Source organism: Lagenorhynchus albirostris, chromosome X (assembly GCF_949774975.1).
Source record: "Lagenorhynchus albirostris chromosome X, mLagAlb1.1, whole genome shotgun sequence".
Classification (NCBI taxonomy): Eukaryota; Metazoa; Chordata; class Mammalia; order Artiodactyla; family Delphinidae; genus Lagenorhynchus; species Lagenorhynchus albirostris.
Window position 1 is genome coordinate 119,373,111 of NC_083116.1, and position 5,930 is coordinate 119,379,040.

Sequence of the window (5,930 nt, forward strand, 5' to 3'; positions counted from 1 at the left end):
GTCGCCCGGCCTCGCCGCCTTCGCCGCCACCCTCACGGGCTGGGCCCCGCTGTGCCCCGGTGCGCCCCGCCGCTCGGGGGAATGTCTTACAAACCGAACTTGACCGCGCACATGCCCGCCACCTCCCTCAACGCCGCTGGGAGTGTCCACCCGCCCTCCACCAGTATGGCGACGTCTTCACAGTACCGCCAGCTGCTGACTACGGGCCGCCATCTCTAGGCTACACCCAGGGAACTGGGAACAGCCAGATGCCCCAGAGCAAATACGCTGAGCTGTTGGCCATCATCGAAGAGCTGGGGAAAGAGATCAGACCCACTTACGCGGGCAGCAAGAGCGCGATGGAGAGACTAAAACGAGGCATCATCCACGCTCGAGGATTGGTGCGGGAGTGCTTGGCTGAAAAGGAACGGAATGCCAGGTCCTAGCTGCCTTGTGAGCCTGGACGGTTTTCCATCTTCGGAGAGAAGTTACAGTTCATCTCCCCTGTTCAGACGAAACTTCTGTTTTCAAAATGGTAACAGTTTGGTTTCTCCTCCCCCTGCCCCTCCCATGGTTCACTAGGCTCCGAATCTACAGTCTGTAAGATTGAAGAAAGATTTTGCAGTTGATTGGGAGTTACATTTTAAATAGTTAGGAACTACCCAGGTGTTTGTTGTTGTTTTTTAAAGCATTGATTCAAAAGATGCACGTAAAAATTACCTATCTTACAGCAAACTAGTTTGCCTCCAAGATACCAGTGTCTCGCTCTCCTCTTTTGAATACATTTATGTTCCCCGGATTGTTTTTTGATCCTTTTCATAAGCTGATACAACTTGAAGGGTTTTTTTTGTAGTGCGGACTTGACAGCACACTTAACTAGTAGCTGGTCCCCTCGTTTCCCATACACTATAGATTCTGCTTATCGTAAATTCTTTTTTGCTTAAGCATTTGCATCACTATTAGTGCTCTGAAGTCGATTTTTAAAATGCACAAGTTATACATACAGAAGAAAGAGCAACCTCCCAAACAAACCCAACAAGGATCCCCGAAATTTTTCCCGAGACTGTATGTAGATTTCAGCTCTGCCTTTCCTGTAAGTTGATCCAAAGATCTGGAAGAAAATGGAACTGTTTGCATCTTTGTATTTATTACTCGATGTAATAAAGCTTATTTTCATTAAAAAAAAAGAAAGCAAGTTTATAAACATAAGCAAGCTTTCTGTTTAAAGAACCTGGACACTGTTTTGGTGATGACCTTTCATTGTATAGAGAGTTTTAGGTCATGTGAAAATGGAAACTAATTTTCTTACACTTTCTTAAGTCCGATTGGACTTTCTGTGACTATTTTCCACTTTTTGTTTTATTTTGTTTTGTTTTGTTTGTGGTGCACGGGCCTCTCACTGTTGTGGCCTCTCCCGTTGCGGAGCACAGGCTCCGGACGCGCAGGCTCCGGACGCGCAGGCTCAGCGGCCATGGCTCACGGGCCCAGCCGCTCCGCGGCATGTGGGATCCTCCCGGACCGGGGCACGAACCCGTGTCCCCTGCATCGGCAGGCGGACTCTCAACCACTGCGCCACCAGGGAAGCCCCTGTAATTATGTTTTTAAAAGTCCTTATCTTTTAGAGCAGGGGCAGCCAACTTTTTCTAAAAGGCCAAATAGTAAATATTTTAGGCTTTGTGGACTATAGGGTCTCTGGGAAAGCAGCCAATAGAAAATAGGTTAAGGAATGGGCGTGGCTGTGACCCAATAAACTTTATTTGTAAAACAGGAGGTTGATCCATGGGCCAGAGTTTGCCAACCTTGTTTCAGAGAAACTTACTGAAATAGTTATGGGTGAAATGATGTGACAGCCAGGATTTCCAAACCATGGAAAGTGGAGAAGTGAGTAGGGGCAAAAATGAAACAGGATTGGCCAAGTAGGTAATTGTTGAAGAAAGGTGAGGGAATGTGGGGATTCATGTAATGCACCTATTTTGTATATGTTTTAAATTCTCCACTAAATTAAATAGTATCAAAAATGTAATTTATTATTAACATGATAAATAATGCCAAACAAGTAACTACACATGTATCTTTGAGAACTTGGCATAGAGTGGAGCTTCCTAGAAGGTTTGCAGCATCACTCTGGCGATTCAGATGTGCACTTCCTCTATTCCACATCAATCTGGAGACCCAAGATTGAAGTGGCATGGAGCACACATGATTTGGGATGGGACTGATTTCAGAGTGGCTGTTGGATTGTCAGCTTAGGAAAATGCCTCTTAGATGCAGTGGGGAAATAGACTGATTTACATTTTTTTACTACCCCGTCCCTCTCTCTCTCACACATCCTTTCTCGTTCCTCTCCATGGCCACATTAGTGTATTTTAAATTCTGCTTGTGTCCTACAGAACTCAAAAATGTGAGACCAATTTTTAGACCAAATTCCTTTTCAAGACTAGGTGTCCTAACCCAGGCTCTTTATCAAGGAGTCCAAAAAACTAGAAGTGGCTTTGCCTATATCCCTATTTTCCCGTATGAGTTGTATAGGCTCAAATGATTGTTTTGGACCCTTATGCTAAAATTCTAGAAAGGGCCTTCTTATACTTCAACAACAACTAAACACTCCATTTTCCCCCTGCTTGAAATCTACTACCAGCATTTACCTTTCTATTTCTCTTAGCAAGTTTTCTCATCCTTTTCTTGTAAATTGCCAGATAATGAATAGTACAGGATCTATGGGAAGGGGAGAGGACAAAGGATAAAATAATAGAAAGAACTAACATTGATTCCAGATATTATATACGTGTTCCCTCATGGAGTCCTTACAGCCACCCTATATATAGGACTATTAACATCCCTTATACAGATGAGGAAATGAGGTATAGGGAGGGGAAGCAACTGGCCTAAATTTACACAGTTAATAAGTGTGTTCTGGTAACTGGGTGCTTAACCACTAGACCACACGCCTCTCAGGGGACAAAGGGTAGCAGCAGAGAGACAGTCATGCCTCATAGTTCTCCTGGGAGGTGAAACAGACAAGTAGGAAAGAGGGGAAACACTGAAACACAAGGAAGTAGAAATTAGGGAAAATTAGGAAGCTGAAAAACTAGTGGAAGAAAACCACAGAGAGTCCAGCAGCTGTGGTTTCTATTTCTTCCTCGGCAATGGTGTCCTGTGATTTTTGTTTTTCTGTTTTTTGGGGATGTCTACAGTCACATTTCTTTAATATCAAAGTAATTTAAGATGTAGAATAGAGAGAAGAAGAAACTCACTGGTTTCTAATGGTGATAGGACCTCAACTGTGCTTCTTCTTTCAGTAAACAAGATGAAACATCCTCATGGAAACATGAGCAAATTATGCATCATTTTGCTGAAAACACTGGCTTCAGAGTGACTCTTAACAACAGTGAACACGCCTCCGTTTCTGATCTCCTGGCAAAGAGGCTACTCATGGGCTCAGAACAAGGCTTGATGCGTCGTTTTCCATTCCACTCTCACATATCCTACCCCTCTAATAGTCCTAATTCCACTTCTGCATCGCTTTGCCAACAATAAGGACACCACCTTTCAAAACGAACAGCTTCAACTGCACTGCTGGGATGAGAAAGACCTCACTGCAGTCATTTAACAACATGCACTCCTCTTCCCTCATGTGTAACCTCTCTTGTTGATGACTATGATTGACAAGAGTCTTGCTCTTTGGGTTTTGTACTATTGGAATCAATTCCCCAAGCACATTCTCTTGCTTTAATCAAAGGTCTGAAAGTGTGGGAACCCTGCCTTTGAGAAGAGATTGACCCGACCTCCCCTGCCACCACCAACCTCCCGGCTGCAAAGCTGACTTAAGAGGGATGTCTCATTATGTCTACAGCAAAGACAGCCTGGTTGCCAAGCATCCAAAAAATAAAAGAATAGACAGTTAATAACTTGGAGCAGGTTAGAACAAACGATGATGTTTACGGGCTTCTGAAGTATTTTGTTTGAGATGCAGTGACTTCAAATGGTCAGGGGAGCAGAATTCAGTTAATAATTTTTAAAAATCTTCAATTAAAAAAAATTGTTGAGGGCTTCCCTGGTGGCGCAGTGGTTGGGGGTCTGCCTGCCGATGCGGGGGACACGGGTTCGTGCCCCGGTCCGGGAGGATCCCGCATGCCGCGGAGCGGCTGGGCCCGTGGGCCATGGCCGCTGAGCCTGCGCGTCCGGGGCCTGTGCTCCGCAGCGGGAGAGGCCGCAGCAGTGAGAGGCCCGTGTACCGCAAAAAAAAAAAAAAAGAAAAAAAAGAAAAAAAAAATTGTTGAGTTGAAAACAATCAGACCAGAAAAAGAGTGAGGAGAAGCTTTTGTTACTAGGCAATCCAGAAGCATCACAAACTGTGCTCTGGAAGAAAAGCACTTTTTACCCTTTCTCAGAACCAAGGAGATACAAAAAGCAGGGCTAAAGTTTTTCCTTAGACTTAGCTGCTGCTGGGCCTAACCTGGACCCATTTGCCCCTTAAATTCTCACTCTAAGGTCGGGTCCTTTCAAGAACATGTATAGGCAGGGAATGGGAGTTACAACTAGTATTTGCTGAGGATTCATTCACCATGTGCCAGGCACTATTCTAAACACTCTCTTCTCTTTGGATTTTCAACCCTATTAGGTAGGTACTAGTATTAGTCCCATTTTAAAGATGAGGAAACCAAGGTCCAGAGAGATTTTATAATTCACCCAAGATTACACAATTAGTCATGGCTAAAGTCAGCTTTCAAATTCAGGCAATCCATGTTCTTAATACCATTCTCATTCCATGGGATTTCTGAATAAGAATTCTTGCTATCTAGAATCAAATATATTCTAGATTTCAACCAGAATCCCCACACCTTCCTAGCTGAGAAAATTGAGACCCCCCCCCAAAATTAACAGACTGTCACAGTAAACTAATGTTGAGTGGGGGTCAGAAACTAGGTCTTCTGGGAGCTTACTGACTTCTCTTCTTCCACCTCCCATCCACGGTGCTCTCTTAGGAGACACTTCATCAGAGGAACAATGCATATACAGAGATGCATTTCTCAGATCTTCCTTGTTCAGACACAAGGAATACAGTTAGCTAAGAAATTCCAGTTGATAAACGGCTTCAAGATCCACCTTAACTTTTGAGCTGAGGCCATGCTCTTCTCAGCAGCCCCCAGCCAAAGACCCCAGCATGGCGGGAACACTAAGACCTGGTCATTTCTGCCCAGTGAGGGACTCTTTTAATGGGCAATCTTTGCCCCAGAGCTTCCCACTGGGTTGGTGAAGACTTTTTTGGAGTTGCATCCTGGTCTGAGGCTCTCCCCTTGTATCTTTCCTTCCCCTTGTATCTTTCACAGGTGTTACCTCCCCAGCACATCTCTTCCTCACCTAATGCTGTTTCATTGCCTGCTTTATGGGGAGGACCCACTGGGAACAGGAACCAAGTCGACTTCTTTGATACTTCCAACATTGTAAGTGACAGAAAACAATCAAATTTAGGAGTCAGTGTTCTGAATACTGCCTTTGCTCCTCTCTCTTGTCTTTATTACGTGTAAGATCTCTCAGTGCTAAGATACAACATTGTGCTTTCAACAGTCTCTTCCATGAAGGTGATCCTTAATGTAACATTCCCCCTTAAGAAATTCCTATACAATTAAGAATGTAATGAATTTATCCCACAGAAGTGCTTGTTCTTCTCTAGGTAGGCTCTTTTGCTGCCCTATAATTTTTCAAACATGCTGCTTGAAATGCCCTAAATCCCCTTCATTCTCTCCTCCAGAATGTCACTCCTATAAGACCTTCCTGGAGTTCCCCAGGCAGAACTGTCCCACAGCATCATCACCACTACCACCACTACCATACATCATCACTGTTGACATCTATTGTATACTACTCATTACCAGAACTACATCTGAATTACCTATTTCACCCTTACAACCACACAATGAGGTAGGTAATAGTATTGTACCCATTTTACA

The 5,930-nt window shown here is 44.1% G+C and overlaps 1 pseudogene; it reads left to right on the plus strand.

Moving 5' to 3' along the window:
- On the plus strand, positions 1-1,149 carry LOC132513417 (cyclin-dependent kinase 2-associated protein 1-like; annotated as a pseudogene).
- Positions 1,150-5,930: the final 4,781 nt, after the last annotated feature.